Source organism: Somniosus microcephalus, chromosome 5 (genome assembly GCF_052327205.1).
Source record: "Somniosus microcephalus isolate GS21.2 chromosome 5, FLI_Smic_1.0, whole genome shotgun sequence".
Classification (NCBI taxonomy): domain Eukaryota; kingdom Metazoa; phylum Chordata; class Chondrichthyes; order Squaliformes; family Somniosidae; genus Somniosus; species Somniosus microcephalus.
The window spans coordinates 132,006,493-132,030,414 of record NC_140991.1 but is presented as its reverse complement, the minus strand read 5'-3'; the positions used below and the strand labels follow the sequence as shown (position 1 = coordinate 132,030,414).

General features: G+C 47.8%; 1 protein-coding gene across 2 annotated transcripts in view; it reads right to left on the bottom strand.

Annotated features, from left to right (window-relative positions):
* Positions 1 to 23,922, bottom strand: part of LOC147117339 (uncharacterized) — a 192,731-nt gene that overhangs the window by 62,001 nt on the left and 106,808 nt on the right. For both annotated transcript variants that reach the window (XM_085988259.1, XM_085988260.1), the window contains exon 2: positions 13,105 to 13,323. The gene's annotated coding sequence lies outside the window, so the exon portion shown is untranslated. The remainder of the gene's footprint in view (positions 1 to 13,104; positions 13,324 to 23,922) is intronic.

Sequence of the window (23,922 nt, the reverse complement as noted above, 5' to 3'; positions counted from 1 at the left end):
AATGAATGTTATGTACTGTTTATCTAAAAGGGGAGGAATTGTTGTGTATGTACCTTTAAGAGAGAACTGATTTTATATTGTAGTACTGGCAGTGACCACACCTGTATATAAAGCCATAGCAGGCTTCTGTACTTTCAGTTTAAGCTTACCCTCTGTTCAGTAAATACCTGTTATTATTGTTCTCCTGCAGTCCGTGTATTATTGATACGCGGACACTACACACACCACATAAATGCCAGACAATAACCATCTCTAACAAGAAAAGGCTCAACCACTTCCAGTGACCTTCAACAGCAATATCAAGTCCCCTAAGATCAACATTCTGTGAGTTACCAATGACCAGAAGCTCTCTGGAGCAGTCATAGCAATGGCGTGTCTACAAACACAGGGCAGATGCTGGGTACTCTTTGACGAGTGGCTTATCTGCTGACCCCTCAAACCCTCTCCACCATCTACAAGGCCTAGATCAGGAGTGTGATGGAATGCTCATCACTTACCTAGACGGGTACAGTTTCAACAACACTCAAGAAGCTCAACAACATCCAGGACAAAATAGTCCACTTGATTGGCGCCCTTGCCACTGAAAATATCCACCCCCTCCACCACCGGCGCACTTGTGGCTGCAGTATGTACGATCTACAGCAGCACTGCGACAACTCAACAGGGTTACTTCAACAGCACCTCCCCACCCCACAACCTCTACCACTGAAAAAGGCAAGAACAGCAATATCATGACGACATCATCACCTGCAAGTTCCCCTGCAAGTCACAAACCATCCGGACTTGGACACATGTCGTTGTTTCTCCATTATCTCTGGATCAAAATCCTAGAATTCCTTACCTAACACCATTGTGGAAGCAAAATCAGCACAAGCACGGCAGCAATTCAAGGAGAAGGCCCAACACCATTTGCTCAGAGCAACTAGAGATGGGGCAACATATTCACCCACATTCTGGGAACAAATAAAAAAAGCAATTTATCTCTACAAATGACTGCTTATCTCATGCTGACTGACTTTTTCAAATTCTCTTTACATCTGCTTCTACTGGGCTCTGTTATTGTCTCTCAGGTTCCATCTGCTTCTCCCTCCCTTCTCCAAACATAGTTTCAGAGATCATTTCTCTCCAAGTTGGGGGAAAATGTGACCTTCTCTGTATCTTCCTGCATTCCTGACTCAGCCAAACACAATTCTTAACAGATCTCCACTGGGAGCTGATAGACCCACAAGTAAACAATTCTATTCAATCACTGACACCAAACTAGCTTTCAACTCAGCTACTGCAATCTGGCATTTTACAGACAATCGAATAGTACCACATGTGCCATGTATCTAAATCAGTAACATTCTATAAGGCATTATCCATAATAAAGGGATAAATGGGGCAAATCACTCTGAACAGATCTTTGTGCCCGAATAAACAAAACTGAAATTCACATAATACAGTTTCTTGACTGTAGCCTGAATGTGAACTAAGCAGTTTTGCTGCTCTCTCAAAATTGTTCCTGTCACTTATCCAGATGATGCTTCATCTCTCTGCTGGAAGAAAGTTGCATTTCAACAAAGTACATTAACTGTGTACCAAGCTGAAGCAATGCCAACTGATGCAAGACTGACAGAGTTCTTGTTTCCTTGGACTTCATTACAATTATCACTTATTTAAGGTTTGTATTTTTCCTCCCCTTCTCTCTTCTTGGTTACACTGTGTTATGCAGCATCCCTGGATGAATGGCAAGTGATCTGCTTCCAAATCTCTGCCACTGCCGCTCTGTAATCTATCATTTCATCTTTCTGACCCTGTGCAGATTCAGCTTGGTCCTGCTTAAAATTCCACACATACCGAAGTCATAGGGCCAGCGCTTTCTCACTAGGGAGTTATTACCCCCCTAAGGAGCCAAGTGTCAGCTTGGCTCAGTTGGTAGTGCTCCCACTACTGAGTCAGAAAATTGTGGGTTTAACTCCCACTGCAGCACTTCAGTGCAGTACTGAGGGAGTGTTGCATTGTCAGAGTCAGAGGTACCATCCTTTGGGTGAGAAGTTAAACTGAGGCTTGTCTGCCAGCTCGGGTGGACATTAAAGATCAGAGAAACTAGAGTGATATCCCAGCAAATATTCTTTTCTCAACCACCACCCAGAAACAGATTAATGATCATTCATCTCAATACTGTTTGTGGGATCTTGTTGGGTGTTTGCATACTGAACAGCAGTGACAGTAATTCATTTTATGTGAAGAGCTTTGGGATGATTCCAGGAGATGGGAGAAGGTGCTGTGTAAATGCAGCTCTTTCTTTTGTGGAGGTTGAGTTCCTGGTAAAGCCTGCTTCAAAAAGTCCACTGCTGTGCTGCCACAATGACCACTGGGAAAGGTTTGCACAGCAGCAGATGCTACCCATTCTCCCATCTATTCAGTCATTCCCAACCTCAGTGCAGATAAAGAAGGATTTTACCAAATTTATCATTTTAATAGTATCTTCATTCCACCCCCAGATACTGAAAATTACAAGTACTCCAAGCGACAGAGATAGGCAAAATGGCAGCAGCAGCAATCGTTCAATACATACACCAGAATTTTTGGGGAAAAAAACAATCATACATAGGTAGGTTTAGGGAAGTGGAAAGAATGTGCAAATGCTGTACATTTTAGGAAAAAGAACAGAGAATTGTAATATATCAACAGTAAAACTCTCAATGGAGTGGAGGAACAGAGGGATGTAGGGTTGCAGGTACACAGATCTTTAAAAGCATGAAATACAAAAGCAAAGCAGTGATGATGAATCTGTAGCAGACACTGGTTAAGCCTCAATTGGAGTACAATGTGCAGTGCTAGTCGGGGTGTGATGACATCATCAGGCCCAATAGCGATTTTAACTTCACCCTGAGTGGCTTTCCCACCAGATGAAATCCATCTCGAAGGAGATTGGGAATCTCAAGAGGGCCTCCAAGTAAGTCTTTTTGCTTTCCTTTGTGGTGTCAGGAGGAGCAGGAGTGGAACGTTTAGACATTGACTCCCTCACTTCCCTATTGTGAGGCCCCTCCCCCCCAAAAGCCCCTTCTCCACACTGACCTGAGTAGCAGGTGGCCAAGGGCCACTCAATTTTCCAGAGGCTGGCACCTACTTCCCGTCTGTTCCATTCGGGAATTGGGCCGGTGGCATGCTAATGAGGCACGGTAGTTAAAAATTCTGTGGCCTCGTACTGTTGATGTGGGCGAGAAACTAACTGAATCCAGCGGTTTTCCACCGGAAACTTGCTGGCAGTTAAAATCCCTTCCCGCTTCCCGCCCACCCCCCACCCACAATAGTTAGGATGAGAAGTGTTCACAAAGTTTTGAAACGGTTTGAAAGGATATTTAGTGAAACAATTTCTACTGAGAGTGTAAATTTAGGATTAGGATTAAAGCATAAAGATGGAGGCCAAAAGATATTTTCATGCAAACAATTATGAGAGTCGGGAATGCATTCCCAGAAGTGGCTATTGAAGACAAATCCATCATGGAAACTGAGGGAATTGGATAAACATTTAAAGAGGAAAAGTAGTAAAGTATAGCGGGAAATAGCAGGGAAATGGGATTAAAATAAAGGGCTCCAATGGTCACCTTCTGTGCTGCAATTTCTATGATTCTATGAACACTTTGCAGCAGCTGTAATAGACAAAATTGTCAGGCAGTCGGATGTAAATTGCAAGATCCCCAAATATTGAGGTCAACAGCAGGACCAGTGGTCTGTAATACCCAAAATCAAAAACAGAGAAACATCCGAGACAAGAACACTGCTGAAGATGAAAGGAAGGCAGTGGGAGGGAATCAACACAGAAAAGATAATGAGGGACAGAAACAACAATTGAAGGGAGAGAAACAGATGGAGGAGGGAAAAGAAAAGATACGAAAACAGCAAAGAGGAATAATGGGATAGGATAATAACAGTACAAAGCTTGCATTTATATAGCACCTCCAACACAGGAAAATGTCCCAAGGCGCTTCACAGAGGCGTAAGGGGAAAAATAAATTCTGTGCCTGTAAAGTCTGTGGGTTGTGCAGTTAATAAATACACAGACTTCAGAAGTAACAAACAAACAGGTCTTTACTATTCGAAGGTCCGGGCGAATCTGCCCCAGCAATCCTGCCACAACACTTATATACTGGTGTGGTCACTATCGGTATTACAGTATACAGAAGCCAAACAAATAGTGCCACACCTAAAGTAGTTCCCTTAAAGGTGAACGGTTACATTCAATAGTTCCCTTAAAGATAGACGGGTACATACACTACAATCCTCCCTTTTTAGCTTATTACTTACAGAGTCCCCGTTAAACATACATATCTTCAACTTCCTATAAAACAAATTACAGATATAATCTTGGTGGAGTCAATGTCATATAAAACAATTTACAGATATAATCTCGGTGGAAACAGTTCACAGGTTCAGTCTCTGCGGAAACAGTTCATAGATTCAGTCTCTGATCTTGACTCGTTCCGAACAACATTTCTTTGGTGTAGCCGGTTCACCTGGCTAGCGTGACTCCTCCATAGCCTTTTTCTTGACGTAACAGCTTGAACTTTCGTCCTGTTGAACCAGCAGTGCGGACTTTTACAACCAACTGGCTGTCTTGACATTTTCCAGTTTTTCAACTAATTTAGCTCCATTCGTAATGTCCCGCCTGGGATGGTAGAAGTGCTAATATTTTAGACAGTTATTATCTTCTGCTTCTTCTTTTTCTTTTCTGCCTTTTTGAAACTCTCGGAGCTCCTTTCTCGGCTGCCAGCTGTAGCGCCACCAACTCTCTATGTTCCTTAGACCTTAAGTGCTTCCTCCGGATTTCAGCACTTTGAGAGTTTTCATCACAAGCTGGGCAGACCACATCCTCGTAATATTCAGTGTCACTCAACAGGTCATGGTAATATTCGGGTTCGTCCTGAGTTAGGCCAGCGAGAGAGCCTTCTTCTTCCTCCTCACCCGTCTGGACGTTAGCTGACGGTGGTTCCTTCCCTAGACATCTTTCTTGAAAAGACTTCTTCATGCATTCATATTCATCCCGCTCTTCCTGGGTTATCTGCCATTCCTTCACGACAGACCTCATTTGTGAGTTCAATACCTTCCCTTCCATCGGGAATTGCGTTATCAGGCTATTTAAACCTTCTACTGAAGTAACGGTTTCCACATTCTTCTGTTCACCTTGACGTGATTCAACGTACTTTTGGCATCCTTGTAAAATTTGTGTTGCCACCTCAGCTATCTCCGTGACTTTTGAGAGCTCCGAACTCGTTCCCCCTGAAGATTGAAGCTCGTGTTCAGATTGTTCCCCTTGCAGAGTCTTGTCCTTCAGCATATGAAGGAGTTGGCTGACCGTTAACTCTTCCCTGGGAACACGGTGGATCAGAGTCTTCTCCATTTCATCCACCTCTTTCTCCAATACTTCCACCTTACGTTCCTCTTGAACTTTGGCTTTCAGCGCTCGGAAAAGTTGCGCCCTGATGCTCTCTAGTTCATGTTCAGGGACCATTCTTACAGTCTCTGAGTTTCTTACAGCTTCCTTTTCTTCCACTGAAAGGATTCCCAGTTGAATCTGTTCTTCAAGTTGTTGAACCTCGGTCATTGCCGCCTCATATTTGTCTTGGGTGTCCTTCAATGTTTTTATGAGTTCTTGGACATCCTGTCTTTCATGCTCTGCCATGTTTTTCACCTCTAATTTCTCATCTATGGATGGAACTTCTACCGATGAGTCTGTCTTGGCCTTGAGCTCATCAAGAATTTCCTGCAGCCTTTGGACTTCTTGCTCATGTTCAACCTTTAGTTGTTCATATGCTTCTACTGAAACTAGCTTTTCGGAGGCTGCCGAGTTAACCCCCTCCAGAATTGTAGCCTGGGCCTGTTCATACTGTTCTTTCAACTTCTCACACTCTGCTTGTAAGGAGTCGTAGAGAAGAACTGGAATAAAATCCTGGCTTCCTGAAGATTCCTCTTCCTTTGGTTCGTTCTGTAAATATTCTAGTTCCTGAACAGCATCAGGGGAATGTGATTGGTATTTGGCCACGATGGCTCTATGGTCGCTCACTGCTTGAGCTAGCTGTCTCTGTTGTCTTTCCAGGTTCTCCCATTCGGTGTCCCAGAACTTTTCCATCTTTTTCATCTCTTGTACGAGACGGTTACTCAACTGTTCTAATTGTTGTCGTACTTTGACATAAGTTTGCGTCCGAGCTCGGTGTTCTTCCGTCGTGGATGAATCCTTTGCTTGAACAGGCTCAGAATTCTCTGTCAACCTGAAGTTCTGCTCTGCAGCTTTATTCTTCTTGGTACCATAAGTCCTTCTGCATGTCTTCATTTTCTTCCCCATCGTCGGCAAGTCCCTTTTTGCCTTGTCTTCCATATTCGAATTGGTCTTATCATCATCCATTTCAGAATCTGAGCTAATAGCTTGCACCGAGTCCTCCCTCATTATGGCTTTTAGGTAATGCCATTCCATGTCTATTTTCTTAATCCACTCCCGCCCTAGAAGTGGTGGTCCTCCCTCAGGTAATACGTACAAGTTCATTCTTGGGTGTTCTTTACCCCTATCTCTCACCTTGACTCTTATTTCCCCCACGGGGTATACGTTATGCCCCGTGTATGTCTGTAATACGAACTTGGTATTTCTTAAAGGTATGTGAGAGAATAGCCGGTGGTAGTCCCTTCGGTTGATGACTGATAGAGCTGATCCAGTGTCCAGCTCCATTCTTACTTGGACTCCAGCTATTTTTAGTATGACCCAGATGGTCTGTAGATCCGTTTCTTTACCCACATTGTGGATTCTCAGACTACCCAGCTCCTGGTTGTTTGGGTCTGAGTCTGAATTCTGTTCGTCTGAACTCTTCTCAGCCACCTTGTGTACCTTGTTGTACTTTTCTTGTGGTGGCTTCCTTTGATTGTTGGTCTTTTTCCCAGACCGGCATACCTTCGCGATGTGACCCAGTTTGCCACATTTCCTACACTCTTGGTTCTTAAACCAGCATTGATTCTGGTCATGCGTTGTCTTCCCACAACGGTAGCATTTTGTTGTGCTTGAAGTAATTTGGCCCACCCCGAGTGCCGCCGCCTTTAGTTGCATTTCCGCCGTTCCTTTCGCTGCGGCTTCGTGCGATGCAGCTATAAGGACAGCCCTGTCCAGTGTGAGGTCGTTCTCTTCCAGTAGTCGCTTTTGCGTCCCTTCTTTGGACAATCCGCATACGAACTTGTCCTGCGGCGCTTCTGTCAGATTCCCTCCGAACTGGCAGTATTTCGCTAGCCTACGCAGTTCGACCAAGTATTCCGCATTGCTTTCGTCTTTCCTCTGCGTTCTTGCGTAGAATTTGAATCGTTCAGCCAGCATCAGCGGTGTGGGGTTCAAGTGGCCCTTCAGCACAGCCACAATCTCTTTGAAGGTCTGATCCGCTGGTTTATTTGGTGCCATTAGATGCTTCAAGAGCCCGTATGTTTTTGCCCCCATCGAGTTTAGCAATGTTATCGCCTTGTCGTCTTCCTCTATTTTGTTGGCTTCGCAATAGATCTCTATGCGTTCCACGTACGTGGCCCAGTCTTCTATTTCAGAATTAAAGTCGTTAATATTCCCTCGCTTAGGCATCTTTCTTCCCTTGGGAGCAGCACCAGTATTTCTTTAGTATTCTTATTTATTTGTTTATTTCTAAGATGGCGGGTTTCCCGCGAAATCGGCGGTTTCCCACTCTTTCCTTCTCTCCCCGCCCACTTCAATGGCGGTATGTCAGTTAAGATGGCGGTTTTCCCGCGAAAATGGCGGTTTCCCGCTCTTCCTTTCTCGCCCCGCCCACTTCAATGGCGGTTTCCCGCTTCTGGCGTCTTCTCCGCCTAATGGCGGCTTCCCGCGTTTCTTCCCGGTGGAAGGGGTACGCTTCCCCCACAGCGGACAGGTTCAGCCGCTGGCTGGCTTCCGCACAGCTCCCCTTACTCGGCTCTGTCTTTTCCTCCCGCCCGCACGGCTCTACCGGCGCTGGGTACACCCCGTTAACGGAGGACAGTGCAGCCGCTGGACTGGCTCTCGCGCAGTCTCTCTCTCCGTACCCGGCTCTGTCGCTCTCTCTCCCGCACGTTCGGTTCTACCGGCTCTGGGTACCCCGTTGGTGGAGGACAGCTCAGCCGCTGGACTGGCTCTCGCGCAGTCTCTCTCCCCTTGCTCGGCTCTGTCTCTCTCTCCCACCCGCACGGTTCCTGTTCGCCTCCCAGCCCTCTCGCAGACCGGTGTTTCCCTCCCCGGCTGCGGCTGGGTTTCTCTTCCTGCGCCTACTCCCAGTCTCAGCGCTTCGTGGCTGCGGTCGCTGCCCGGCTTTTCCCGCCGATCGCGGTCCGGCTGTCACCCGATGCCGTTGGACCCGACTTCTGACCGGCTCAGCTACCCCTCGACCGAGGTCGAGTGCTCTGCCCTTCTACACCTTCCCCTACTCACAGTCTCTTCGGCCGCCTTGTTTCCAGCTGATCGGCTCACTCCGCCCCGTGGTAGAAGGGTAGTCAGTGCCTGTTGCTAATGGAAGCTTTTGTTGCTAAAGTCTTCCACCTTTCTCCTGCTGCAGCCTCGTGTTTTCTTCCAGCAGCACGACGAGGGCGGTTGCCTCTCTTCGACGCTCTTCTTGCTTTGGTAATCTTGCCGCAGGGTACGATCGGACTCGTCGCCACTGTAAAGTCTGTGGGTTGTGCAGTTAATAAATACACAGACTTCAGAAGTAACAAACAAACAGGTCTTTACTATTCGAAGGTCCGGGCGAATCTGCCCCAGCAATCCTGCCACAACACTGGTGTGGTCACTATCGGTATTAAAGTATACAGAAGCCAAACAAATAGTGCCACACCTAAAGTAGTTCCCTTAAAAGTGAACGGTTACATTCAATAGTTCCCTTAAAGATAGACGGGTACATACACTACAGTGCCAAAAGAGATATTAGATGGGGTAACAAAAAGCTTGTTCAGAGGTGGAATTTAAGGAGGGTCTTAAAGGTGGAGACAGAGATGAAGAGGTGGTGGGATTTAGGGAGGCAATTCCAGAGGGTGGGATCTAAGTGGCTGAAGGCACGGCCGCCAATTTTTGGGATGAATTAGGGGAGGGATACACAGGAACAACAACAACAACGTGTAGTTATATAGCACCTTTAACGTAGTAAAACATCCCAAGGCACTTCACAGGAGTATTATAAGACAAAAATTTGACACCAAGCACCATAAGGAGAAATTAGGGCAGATGACCAAAAGCTTGGTCAAAGCAGTAGGTTTTAAGGAGCATCTTAAAGGAGGAAAGAGAGGTAGAGAGGTGGAGACGTTTAGGGAAGGTGTTCCAGAGCTTAGGGCCTCGGCAGCTAATGGCACGGCCACCAATGGTTGAGTGATTAAAATCAGGGATGCTCAAGAGGCCAGAATTTGAGGAGCGCAGATATCTCTGCGGGTGTGGGGCTGAAGGAGATTACAGGGATAGGGAGGGGCGAGGCCATGGAGGGATTTGAAAATAAGGATGAGAATTTTGAAATCGAGGCGTTGCTTAACCGAAAGCCAATGTGGGGCAGCAAGCACAGGGGTGATGGGCGAATGGGACTTGGTGCGGGTTAGATCACGGGCAGCCGAGTTTTGGATGACCTCAAGTTTATGTCGGGTAGAATGTGGGAGGCCAGCCAGGAGTGTGTTGGAATAGTCAAGTCTAGAGGTAACAAAGGCATGGATGAGGGTTTCAGCAGCAGATGAGCTGAGGTAGGGGCGGAGACAGGCAATGTTATGGAGGTGGAAATAGGCGGTCTTAGATATGCCATGGAAATGTGGGCAGAAGCTCATTTCAGGGTCAAATATGACACCAAGGTTGCAAACAGTCTGGTTCAGCCTTAGACAAATGCTAGGAGTCGGCGGCTAGGGAACGGAGTTTGTGGTGAGACCCGAAGACACTGGCTTCGGTCTTCTCAATATTTAGTTGGAGGAAATTTCTGCTCATCCAATACTGGATGTTGGACAAGCATCTGACAATTTAGACCCCATGGAGGGGTCGAGAGAAGTGGTGGTGAGTAGAGCTGGGTGTCGTCAACATACATCTGGAAACTGACGCCGTGTTTTCAGATGATGTCGCCAAGGAACAGCATATAGGGGATCCCAGAGGTAACGATGCAGGAGTGGGAAGAGAAGCCATTGCAGGAAGCCAGAGTTAGAGGAACAGAAAATTTGGTGGTGGGAGGGTATAATGCTAGAGGAGGTTACAAAGGTAGGGAGGTGTGAGACCACAGGAGCATAGAACAGGAGCAAGCACGGTGGCATAGTGGTTAGCACTGTTGCCTCACAGCGCCAGGGACCCGGGTTCAAATCCGGCCTCGGGCGACTGTCTGTGTGGAGTTTGCACATTCTCCCCGTGTTTGCGTGGGTTTCCTCCGGGTGCTCCGGTTTCCTCCCACAGTCCAAAGATGTGCGGGTTAGGTTGATTGGCCATGATAAAAATTGGCCCTTAGTGTTAGGGGGGATTAAATACGTGGGGTTACGGGGATAGGGCTTGGGTGGGATGGCTGTCGGTGTAGGGACCGAGTGCTAAGGTTTGGATGATCAGCCATGATCTCGTTGAATGGCGGAGCAGGCTCGAGGGGCCGAATGGCCTACTCCTGCTCCTATCTTCTATGTTTCTATGTTTCATTCAGCCTCTTAAGCCTGTTTGACTCTATAGGGGGCGATTTTGCCAGCCCTGGCGAGGCCGGTATGGAAGCGGGACTGCCGGGAAAATGTCCCCCTATGACTAGTCTCCCCTTGAATTAGATAATGGCTGATCTGTATCTTAACTCTGTCTAGCTGCCTTGGTTCTGTAACTCTTAATACCCTTGCCTAACAAAAATCAATCAATCTCAGTTCTGGCATTTTCAATTGACCGAGCCTCAACAGCTTTTTGGGGGGCGGGGGTGGGGGGAAGAGTTCCAGATTTCCACTACCCTTTGTGTGAAGAAGTGCTTTCTGACATCAGCCCTGAACAACCTAGCTCTAATTTTAAGGTTATACCCCTTTGTTCTGGACTCTCACACCAGAGGAAATAGTTTCTCTCTATCTACCATATCAAATCCATTAATTATCTTAAACACATCAATTAGATCACCCTTTAATCTTCTATAATCAAAAGAATACAAGCCTAGTCTGTGCAACCTGTCTTCATAACATAACACAAGATTTAAATACAAGAATATTTGGCCTTTATTGCTAGGGGGTTGGAGTACAAGAGTAAGGAAGTCTTGCTACAATTGTACAGAGCCTTGGTGAGACCACACCTGGAGTACTGTGCACAGTTTTGGTCTCCTTATCTAAGGAAGGATATACTTGCCTTAGAGGCGGTGCAACGAAGGTTCACTAGATTGATTTCTGGGATGAGAGGGTTTTTCTACAAGGAGAGATTGAGTAGATTGGGCCTATACTCTCTGGAGTTTAGAAGAATGAGGGGTGATCTCATTGAAACATAAGATTCTGAGGGGAATCAACAGGATAGATGCTGAGAGATTGTTTTCCCTGGGTGGAGAGTCTCGAACTAGGGGGCATAGTCTCAGGATAAAGCTGAGATGAGGAGGACTGAGATGAGGAGGAATTTCTTCACTCAGAGGGTTATGAATCTTTGGAATTCTCTGTCCCAGAGGGCTGTGGATTCTGAGTTGTTGAGTATATTCAAGACTGAGATAGATAGATTTTTGGACTCCAGAGGAATCAAGGGATATGGGGCTAGGGCGGGAAAGTGGAGTTGAGGTTGAAGATCAGCCATGATCTTATTGACTGGCGGAGCAGGCTCGAGGGGCCATAAAGCCTACTCCTGCTCCTAATTCTGATGTTCTTATGTTCTAATAAGAATTTTACGTTTGGGGAAATGGAAGTCTGGGCATCAATGTAGGTCAGCAAAGGAGATAAACAAAGCAAAATGGGAAGAGAGAACAAAAACAAAAAAAATTAGTAGCATGGAAGGCCAGATACAAAATGAATAAAAATGACAAACTGTAAATAATATAATTGTATGTATGTAAAATGGTGCATAATATTTCCTCTATGCAAATGAGTTTGAGACAAGTCTGCGTAACTGTTTCCACACATTCTCTTGGTAATTCATATTTTTGTGCACAATAAAACCAGCAAATGGTGCAGGGAAAATAGAAGACAGGGAAACTCTAGTATACAGGAAAATTCTAATCATGGGAGCAATGCACTATCTCTGCTACATTATGAACTTCTATCTTGCACTTTCTTTTTCATTTTAAAGTAAATTTAATATTTTCACCTCTGGAACGTGGGTTTGAATCCCGGCCAGACTGAGGAGATGAAAGCCAGTCTCTGTTCATGAAATAAGTTTGGGCATCCTCAACCCAGTTCCTAGTGGCTGTAGGCCCACAGTACAAAACTGTTATGACATTAATTGGCAATGTGACTCAGAATAGCAAAAGGGCGGCTAGTGTGGAAAATGATTGTTTTGTTTTAGTCACAGATTTCGGAGATGCTCCTGTGGCATTGGAACTACGGCACATTGTGGTCAGAAGAACAGAGAGAAGTTTACTCTGCAACTGACAATGCCATTCTTGACCTGGGAATGCTTGAAGCTGACAGTGGGGAAGAGGGGGTAATTTTACCAGTCCCACCTGCTGGGGACAAGTCTTTAAAAGAACAACATCTTGCATTTATATAGCGCCTTTAATGCGGGAAACGTCCCATGGTGCTTCACAGGAGCATTATCAGAAGAAAATGGACAAAAGGTCAATAAAACGGGCACAGCACTTGCCAGTTTTTTCCCATATGTACTCAGGGCAGGCAATGCTTCCCACCTGGAACACACGGTCAGAAAATTACCACTTAGGTGCCTAAAATGAGAAAGTATTTCACTTTTAAATACTAATAACATTCACTCTGGCAGGCAAAATAAATCACCAACATGTTTTGTTTGGGGTATCAGCAGAAAGAGGGTTCTCCTCTGTACAAAATCAGCAGGATATTACATTTTAACTTCATTAGTTCTACTCAGTAGCAAATTATATTGCATATGAAAGGTTTTAAAGGAATGATTTCTTATGCAAAAACAGCAATTCTGTAAAATTGTATCATTTGGCCTCCCATTCACTCTGCTGACAGACGCAAAGCGTACTCACTCACCTCTATGAGTTACAACAGGATGCTCTGCTCGTTGATACTGCAGGTGCTCCAGCAAAACAGATGATCCACTGCTCCTATCTCCTCCGACCAACACAAAAAATCCATGAACACCAACTAAAAATGTCCAAATCCGATTGCTCTTTATTGGAGCCATGGGATGATTAGCAATGATCACTTCCCCACTGGCCTTACGCTTTTACTGTGTGCATCTGAAAAGACCTGTAACGAAAAATAAACAATAATGAAGCGTAAGTCTTTTTACATATAAAATGCTTTGTTGCATAAACTCTAGTGTCAAATACTGAACAATGTGGCCTCGATTTTCATTGGGCCGCGAGGCAGGCTTTTAGGCGTGCGGGGGGTTAAAATCGCAAAACCTGGGGGTCGCGACCCGACCCCCCCCCCCCCCGCCTGGTTCCCGCCTCCACGCCATTTTAACCTAGGTGTCTGATTGACCCGAATCAGTCCCGCCTGCAACAGGCAGGACTGGTCTTTAGGGCCCTTAAACAGCACTGATTGGCCTTTATAATCCCATTTTAACAGGCCCTTGCCTGTATAACCCTTTGCCCATGTAAAACGCGCCTGGTGGGGATCACGCCTGTGAAACCTGGCGTGAACACTACTGGCTTGCTGACTATCAGCTGCAGGTCCAACATTAAAGAGGATATTTGATCAGCCATCATTTGCAGGTGGCAGGACTTTGTTGTCTCAGCTCTGGGGGAACTTTTAGAAGGCATAACCACAGCTGTGGAAGTTTGGAGCCTGACACCCATCTCCAGTGTGACCTCCTGCGAGACCCCTCTCGCCACCCTCACTCAGCGCTTCCTCAACTGAGGCACCTACCAGAAGCATGGGAGGCCTTTTTTTCCTTCCCCTCTTGGCATTAGAAGACCTACAGCCCCATTCGCGAAATGACACACGCCACAACTGCAGAAGTTGTCATCAGAATTTTTATGAAAAACACACAACTGATGGTATTTCCACAAAATACACAGCATTTCACCCAAGTGACTATTTGTGCTTTATTTTCCTCTTACGCGTGCTCCTACGTAGTGGTTCCCCTGTGGCTTCAGCAGATGTGGAGGCCCCTTGCTCACTTTCCTGCTGCTCCTGTCTCGACACCGTTGGTGGGCGTCCTCTGGGATGGCGAGCCTGTGAGGGTTCGCCAGCAGTCTGCTGCTCCTGCGGCTGTGCAGGGGTTGAGACCTCTATCTCACTTGGGTGTGTACTCCGGCGGGGCTCTGACCGAGGGCAGTGCAGTGGCATGGAAGTGTGAGCGCTTGGAGAGGAGCCCCCACTTCCTTGAGGTCTGCCACCAACCTCCCTCTCATGGGTCAGGTCCCCCTCAGTGCCTGCAAGTGGCTTGAGAGCAGCTTGCTGCACATCAGGGGGGCCATGGGGACCCGTATCTGCACTGGCAGTCCTACTCAGAAGGACTTCCATGAAGGTCTGGTTTCTCTGTTCAATAGATGCCCATCGCTCCTCAAGAGGTGTCATTCTATTCTGAACAATGACCATGTTTTCCATACCCTGGCGACTAAGCTCCTCCATGACCGTAGCCCTCCTCTCCTCTACCGTAGCCAGCCTTACCACGGAGGCAGCAATCATTTCCACGTAGGTAGCCATCCTTTCCGTGTTCATGCGTTCATGCGCCAATGACTCCACAAAGGCTCTGCTCATGTTCACTATGGACTCCTCCATTCGCTCCACACTCGCAGCGACCCTAGAGACAAAACCTGCCAGAGACTCCTGCATCTGTGCCTGGAGTTCCATCACCTCTGATCTAACGGATGGACCCAGAGGCAGAGGGTCGACATGCAGCTGAGCCGAGCTGGCAGAGTCCTGCGCCCTCCGACGAGGACTCTCCACTGCTGTCCCTGTCTCCACAATCTGCTGATGCTCACTTGTGAGCTGTGATACACCAGGTGACAACTCTACTCTATGTCCCAAAGGTCCCACCGAGGTGTGAGTGTCTGCGCTGGTGCTGGGTGCGCTTATTTCTGATGACGCTGCGCCCTCAGAGGTTGCAGATTCCTCTGAGGAGTCTGGCTGCTCAGGCTCTTCCTCCTGCACCGTGGGGATGGGGGCTCTCGATGGTCCTGTGGGGGAGTCAAGGAAAAAGTTAGAGATGTGATGCCAAGGTTACATGCACATTGCATTTTGCAGATTCTCATAAGTCCATGTGCTGTAGCTTCAGAATCATTATCAGCGACTCATGCAATGCCAATGAGAGAGATGGAAAACTATTCTGTCACCAGCTTGCGGGGATGCTCCTGCCTGTCCTTTCCCAATGTCCACATCTCGGTCAGCCCCGGCAATCTCCAGGACGCCTTCCTCCCAGGGGGTGAGCTGGGCTAATGAGGGCGGCCCTCCTCCTGTCCTGGCTCGCTCTCTCCTGTTGTGAGCTCTCTTTTCCTGCAATGAGGGAGACAAGTGGAGGTTGAGTGAGAATGAAGGAGTGAGTGCAGAGATTGCATCGCATAGATACTTAGAAGGAGACAACGATGGAGTGAGGCTGCAAGACCAAGGGCCCTCCCTGTGTGTTGTCAATTGTGTTCAAAGCATCAGAGTGAGAGGGAGTGTGAGGGCTGCATGGTGGCATAGTTCTGTGAATGTGAGCATAGAGAGAGGGAATGGGTAAGGGTGCATGGATGTGAGTGTCTAGTGGGATGTGCAGGAAGAGATTGCTAAAGCTGAGTGCTGGTGAGGAAAGGCAATGGGGATCAGATTGAGGGTGATGGAAACATCATACGGTACTTACTTTTCCAGTGCAAAGAAGGTCATGGAATCTTTTCCTGCACTGCACCCACGTTCTTCGTGTTAGCCCCAAGAAGTTGACTTGACCTGCCACCTCTAGCCACACAGCCTTGGTCTGGCTGGGAGGTCTCTTCCTCCCTGAAGAAGGGAAGAGGACCTCCCTGTGGGCCCTAGCACCATCCAGTAATGCCTGTAGTGAAGCCTCATCAAATTTGGGCACAGATCTGGCCCTCCCGCTGGCCGTTCCTCCTGCAGGCTCCTGTGCCATCTTAATGTTGAAGGTTGGAAGCCTGCAGAGGAAGCAAGGCTTGCTGTGGATCTTAGAAGCAGCAGCAATGATGACGTCATATTCTGCGACTTTCTGACTGGAAATACTCAATTGCCAAGGCTTCCCACACGCTGGAAATCAATTGGCCAATTGTGTTAAATTTGCATCAATCTCACAGATCCATTTACAATCGTGTCGGAATCACTAAATTCGGGGAAACCGCCAATTCCCCACACCTGAACTAAAATCGACCCCTATAACTCCATTTATGTATTAATGGCGTGCTATGACTTTATTGATACTGTTTTGAAACAATGTTGCCACTTGGTACAAAAACTAAAATGATAAACTGTTAAGTGACAGATTAACATAACAATTTTTCCATTCCACCCCCGCTCCATAATGTGGAAACCAACGTTAGCTCGTCTTCTGACAAAAGGTCATCAACCTGAAACATTTGGGGCGATTTTAACTCGGGTGCGGAATGGTGTCGTGTTATCCAAATTTCGTCTTTCCCACACGAATCTAAATGGATGTGGGAGATTGATGGAATTTTAACTTAAGTGGCCAATTGATTTCCAACGTGTGGGAAGCCTTTGCAAATGGGTTTCTCATGACTGAAAGTCCCCTCCGATGACGTCATCATTGCTGCTGCATTTAAGGTCCACAGCAAGCCTTGCTTCTTCTGCAGGCTTCCAAGCTTTCTCCATTTGGTGTCAGAGGGACCTGAAGGAAAGATGACAAGCGGGAGGGCAAGAGCAGATCCTCGCTTTGACGAGGTGCACTGCAGGCATTAGTTGATAGGGCTAGGGCCAACAGGGAGGTCCTGTTCCCTGCATCAGGGAGGAAGAGGCCTCCCACTCAGACCAAGGCTGTGTGGATGCAGGTGGCTGAGGAGGTCAACTCCTTGGGAGTCACCCGCAGAACCTGGATACAGTGCAGGAAAACGTTTCAAGACCTTCAGCGCACTGGAAAAGTGAGTATGAATTTCCCATCACCCTCAATCTGATCCCCATTGCCTTTCCTCACCAGCACTCCGCTTTAGCAATCTCTTCCTCCACATCCCACTTGACACTGACATCCATACACCCTTTATCCATTCCCTCTCTCTCTATGCTCACGTTCACATAACTATTCCACCATGCAGCCCTCACACTCCCTATCACACTGCGGCTTTGAACACAACTGACAACACACAGGGAGGGCCCTTGGTCTTGCAACCTCACTCCATCTTTGTCTTCTTCTAAGTATCTATGCTATGCAATCTCTATACTCACTCCTTCATTCTCACTCAACCTTCACTTGTCTCCCTCATAGCAGGAGAAGAGAGCTCACAACAAAAGAGAGCGAGCCAGGACAGGAGGAGGGCCACCCTCAATAGCCCACCTGACCCCCTGGGAGGAGGCCATCCTGGAAATTATGGGCATTGAGGATGATTCTCGCGCGGGGGACGGACAGATGGGTGCAACACAGCAAGCTGGTGACAGAAAAATGTCCCATCTCTCTCTTTGACATTGCATGAGTCGCTGATAATGATTGTGAAGCTGTAACAGATGCACTTATGAGAATCTGCAAAAAGCTATGTGCATGTAGCCTTTGCATCACATCTCTGACTCTTTCCTTTACTCCCCCACAGGACCATCACAAGCATCCGTCCCCCCTAGCCAGGAAGAAGAGGCTGAGATGCCAAACTCCTCAGAGGAAGCTGCAACCTCTGAGGGCACAGCGTCATCAGAAATCTGCGCACCCAGCACCAGCGCAGACACTCACACCTCGGTGGGACCTTCAGGACATAGAGTAGTGTTGTCACCTGGTGTGTCACAGCTCACAAGTGAGCATCAGCAGATTGTGGAGACAGGGACAGCAGTGGAGAGCCCTAGTCGGAGGGCGCAGGACTCTGCCAGCTCGGCTCAGCAGCATGTTGCCCCTCTGCCTCTGGGTCCATCCATAAGATCAGAGGTGATGGAACTTCAGGCACAGATGCAGGAGTCTCTGGCAGGTTTTGTCTCTAGGGTCGCTGCGAGTGTGGAGCGAATGGAGGAGTCCATAGCGAACATGAGCAGAGCCTTTGTGGAGTCATTGGCGCATGAACGCATCACCACAGAAAGGATGGCTACCTCCGTGGAAACGCTTGCTACCTCTGTGGTAAGGCTGGCTATGGTAGAGGAGAGGATGGCTACGGTAGAGGAGAGGAGGGCTACGGCCATGAGGAGCTTAGTCGCCAGGGTATGGAAAACATGGTCATTGTTCAGAATAGAATGACATCTCTTGAGGAGCGATGGGCATCTATTGAACAGAGAAACCAGACCTTCATGGAAGTCCTTCTGAGTAGGACTGCCATTGCAGATACAGGTCCCCATGGCCCCCCTGATGTGCAGCAAGGTGCTGTCCAGCCACTTGCAGGCGCTGAGGGGGACCTGACCCATGAGAGGGAGGTTGGTGGCAGACCTCAAGGAAGTGGGGGTTCCTCTCCAAGCGCTCACACTTCCATGCCACTGCACTGCCCTCGGTCAGAGCCCCACTGGAGTCCACACCCAAGTGAGATAGACGTCTCAACCCCTGCACAGCCGCAGGAGCAGCAGACTGTTGACGAGCCCTCACAGGCTCACAACCCCAGAGGACACCCACCAAAGGTGTCAAGACAGGAGCAGCAGGAAAGTGAGCAAGGGGCCTCCACATCTGCTGAAGCCACAGGGGAAGCACTATGTAGGAGCACGCGTAAGAGGAAGATAAAGCACAAGTAGTCACAAGGGTAATCACTTGGGTGGAATTTTGTGTTTAGTGTAAAAATGCCATCACGTCGTAATTGTGCATAAAAACTCTGATGGCAAATGTTGCAGTTGTGGCATCTGTCATTTCGCTATTGGGACTTCCACTCTGAGGCCTTAGGAATACTTGCAACTGTCAGTATGGTGGTCAGTGTGCTAGGAATCCTCTGGTTCTTGGACATTATTAATGTTCTGGTAAGAAGCTGCAAGGCAAAAGTGTTTGATTGACTAAGCTAAGCAAATCTGGCCAGGATGAGTGCGTTCCTTGCATCCCGGGCAGCAATGTTCTCGCGTAATGCTGCCGCTGGTTGATGGGCCTCTGCAGGATGTTCGTTTTCACCCTCCTCCTCCTCCTCCTCCTCCTCTTCTTCCTCCTCCTCCTCATCTGAGGAGGATATGTGAGGAGCCACTTGGTCCTCAGGAATCTGCAAGCCATGACGCTGTGCCATGTTGTGAAGTGCACAGCAAACCATGACGATTCTGGAGACCCTGGCTGTTGAGTACTGCAGGGCTCCACCTGATCTATCCAGGCATCGGAAGCGCATCTTCAGCAAACCGATGGTTTGCTCGATAATGGATCTGGTGGAAATGTGGCTGGAGTTGTAGCGCTCCGCAGCTTCGTTGGCTGGCCTCCTCAACGGCGTCATTAGCCACGTCCTCAGGGGATAGCCCTTGTCTCCAAGTAGCCATCCATTAAGTTGGGCTGGCGGACTGAATAGCGGAGGCACACTAGACAGGCGCAGTATGAAGGAGTCATGGCAACTGCCAGGGTACATGGCACAAACATGCAAAATTTCCTTCTTGTGGTCACACACCAGCTGAACGTTGAGGGAGTGGAAGCCCTTGCGGTTGACAAAAATACCTGGATTGCGATGGGGTGCCCTAAGGGCCACATGTGTGCAGTCAACGATGCCCTGCACCCTTGGAAAGCCTGCCAGATTAGCTAATCCAACCACTTGCGCCATGACACTTGCTCGATCCTTGGTGAAATGGATGTGATTGTGCGTGAGGGCAGAGGGCATCAGTTACCTGTGTGATGCAAGTGTGTGCAGCCGCCTGGGAGATGCCGCTGATGTCTGCTGCTGATCCCTGGAATGAGCCTGAGGCAAAAAAGTTGAGTGCGGTGGTGACTTTTACGGCCACTGGTAATGCTTGTCCACCTGGTCCTCTGGGCAGCAGGTCTTGCTGTAGCATTGCGCAGATGTCAGTCACTACCTCTGTAGACCCTGTTTGGGGGGTATCTCCTGTGCCGACGGGCTTCCAGGCGCTGGCCCCGTCTGGCCTATGGAGCATCAGGTGGGAGAGCAGCAGCCTGGCGCTCCTGCTGCTGCTGCTGTTGCTGGTGCTGCTGTTGTTCCTGGTTCTGCTGCTGCCGCGGCTGGTGCTCGAGCTCCTCTAATGCCCAGATGGGAAGGAAACAAATGGCTCCCATGCTTCTGGTATATGCCTCCGTTGAGGAAGTGCTGAGTGAAGGTGGCGAGAGGGGTTTCCCAGGAGGCCACACTGGAGATGGGTGTGAGGCTCCAACTTTCCACAGGTGTGGTTAAGCCTTGTAAAAGTTGCCCCAGACCTGAGACCACTAAGTCCTGCCACCTGCAAATGATGGCTGATCAAATCTCCTCTTTAATGGTTGACCTGCTGTTGATACTGCAAAGGCTATGGGCCCTGACAACATTCCGGCAATAGTACTGACGACTTGTGCTCCAGAACTAGCTGCGCCCCTAGCCAAGCTGTTCCAGTACAGCTACAACACTGGCATCTACCCGGCAATGTGGAAAATTGCCCAAGTATGTCCTGTCTACAAAAAGCAGGACAAATCCGACCCGGTCAATTACCGTCCCATCAGTCTACTCTCAATCATCAGCAAAGTGATGGAAGGTGTCGTCGACAGTGCTATCAAGCGGCACTTACTCAGCAATAACCTGCTAACTGACGCCCAGTTTGGGTTCCGCCAGGGCCACTCAGCTCCTGACCTCATTACAGCCTTGGTCCAAACATGGACAAAAGAGCTGAACTCAAGAGGTGAGGTGAGAGTGACTGCCCTTGACATCAAGGCAGCATTTGATCGAGTGTGGCATCAAGGAGCCCTAGCAAAACTGAAGTCAATGGGAATCAAGGGGAAAACTCTCCATTGGTTGGAATCATACCTAGCACAAAGGAAGTTGGCTGTGGTTGTTGGAGGTCATTCATCTCAATCACATGACATCACTGCAGGAGTTCCTCAGGGCAGTGTCCTAGGCCCAACCATCTTCAGCTGTTTCATCAATGACCTTCCCTCCATCATAAGGTCAGAAGTGGGGATGTTCGCTGATGATTGCACACTGTTCAGCACCATTCGAGACTCGTCAGATACTGACGCAGTCCGTGTCCATATGCAACAAGACCTGGACAACATTCAGACTTGGGCTGACAAGTGGCAAGTAACATTCGCACCACACAAGTGCCAGGCAATGACCATCTCCAACAAGCGAGACTCTAACCATCTCCCCTTGACATTCAATGGCATTACCATCGCTGAATCCCCCACTATCAACATCCTGGGGGTTACCATTGATCAGAAACTGAACTGGACCAGCCACATAAATACTGTGGCTACAAGAGCAGGCCAAAGGCTGGGAATTCTGCGGCGAGTGTCTCACCTCCTGACTCCCCAAAGCCTTTCCACCATCTACAAGGCACAAGTTAGGAGTGTGATGGAATACTCTCCACTTGCCTGGATGAGTGCAGCTCCAACAACACTCAAGAAGCTCGACACCATTTAGGATAAAGCAGCCCGCTTGATTGGCACTCCATCCACCACCTTCAACTTTCACTCCCTCCACCACCGGCGCACTGTGGCTGCAGTGTGTACCATCTACAAGATGCACTGCAGCAACTCGCCAAAGCTCCTTCAACAGCACCTTCCAAACCCTCGACCTCTACCACTTAGAAGGACAAGGGTAGCAGACACATGGGAACATCACCACCTGCAAGTTCCCCTCCAAGCCACACACCATCCTGACTTGGACCTGTATTGCCGTTCCTTCACTGTCGCTAGGCCAAAATCCTGGAACTCCTTCCTAACAGCATTGTGGGTGTACCTACACCATATGGACTGCAGCGGTTCAAGTAGGCGGCTCACCACCATCTTCTCAAGGGCAATTAGGGATGGGCACTAAATGCATGCCTAGCCAGCGACGCCCACATCCCATCAATGAATTAAAAAAAAAATCCAATAGTGCTCCCGCCAGGTTTCACATTCGTGATTCCCACCAGGCATGTTTTACGTGGGAAAAGGGTTAAATTTGCAAGGGCCTGTTAAAATAGGATTATAGAGGCCATTTAGTGGTAATTAAGGGCCTTAAAGACCAGTCCCGCCTGTTGGATGCGGGACGGAGTCGGGACCATCAGACACGCCTGAGTTAAAATTGCTCGGAGTCGGGAACCAGGCGGAGGGGGTCCCGCCTGCCAGTTTTGCGATTTTAACCCCCCGCACGCCTCCAAGCCTGACTCCACGGCTCAGTGAAAATCGAGCCCATTAACTCTGTTTCTCTCTCCACAGATGCTGCCTGACCTGCTGAGTATTTCCAGCATTTTGTTTTTATTGCAGATTTTGTACGAGCTATTCTTCACCTGTATCTCTGAAGTTTTTATATGAGGCTAGCAACATAGGTTTACATGGGATATACGGCACAGAAACAGGCCATTCGGTTAAACCAGTCCATGCCGGTGTTTGTGCTCCACTCGAGCCTCCTCCCGTCTTTCCTCATCTAACTCTATCAGCATAACCCTCTATTCCCTTCTCTCATATGCTTATCTAGCCTCCCCTTAAATGTATCTATACTATTTGCCTCAACTACTCCCTGTGGTAGCGAGTTCCACATTCTCCCCACTCTCCGGGTAAAGAAGTTTCTTCTGAATTCCCTATTTGATTTCTTGGTGACTATCTTATATTGATGGCCTCTAGTTATGCTCTTCCCCACAAGTGGAAACGCTCTCTCTGTATCCATTCTATCAAAACCTTTCATGATTTTAAAGACCTCTATTAGGTCACTCCTCAGACTTTCTCAAGCAAAAAGAGGCCCAGCCTGTTCATCCGTTCCTGATAGGTGTACCCTCGCATTTCTGGTATCATCCTTGTAAATCTTAACTGCGCCTTTTCCAGTGCCTCTATATCCTTTTTATAATATGGCGACCAGAATTGTACACAGTACTCCAAGTATGGTCTAACCAAGGTTCGATACAAGTTTAGCATAATTTCACTACTTTCCAATTCTATCCCTCTCGAAATAAACCCTAGTGCTTGGTTTGCTTTTTTATGGCCTTATTAACCTGTGTCGCTACTTTTAGTGATTTGTGTATTTGTACTCCGAGATTCCTTTGCACCTCTTTCCCACCCAGACTTGCACCCTCCAAGTAACAAGTGACCTCCCTATTCTTCCTACCAAAATGTAATACCTCACATTTATCTGTGGTAAATTTCATTTGCCAATTATATGCCCATTCTGCAAGTTTATTAACGTCTTCCTGTATTTTGTTGCAGTCTTCCTCAGTATTAACTAGCCCCCCCAATTTGGTGTTATCTGCAAATTTAGAAATTGTGTTTTTGATTCCAAAGTCTAAATCATTAATTTAAATGGTGAACAACAGTGGTTCCAGCATTGATCCTTGTGGAACACAACTACCCACCTTCTGCCACTGTGAATAGCTATCCATTCTGCTACTTGTCCCCTGACTCCGCATTCTCTGACTTTATTAGTCTATTATGTGGTACCTTATTGAAGGCCTTTTGAAAATCTAGATAAATTACATCTACTGCAATACCCTTGTCTATTCTCTCTGTTACCTCTTCAAAAAATTTAATGAGGTTGGTCAAGCAAGACTTTCCCTTTTGAAAATCTTGCTTGACCAATCACGTTGCTGTTTGTGGGACCTTGCTGTGTGCAAATTGGCTGCCGCGTTTTCTACAATACAACAGGACCTCTTCAATATACTTCATTGGCTTTAATACAGCTTGAGACATCCTAAAAGGTGCTATATAAATGC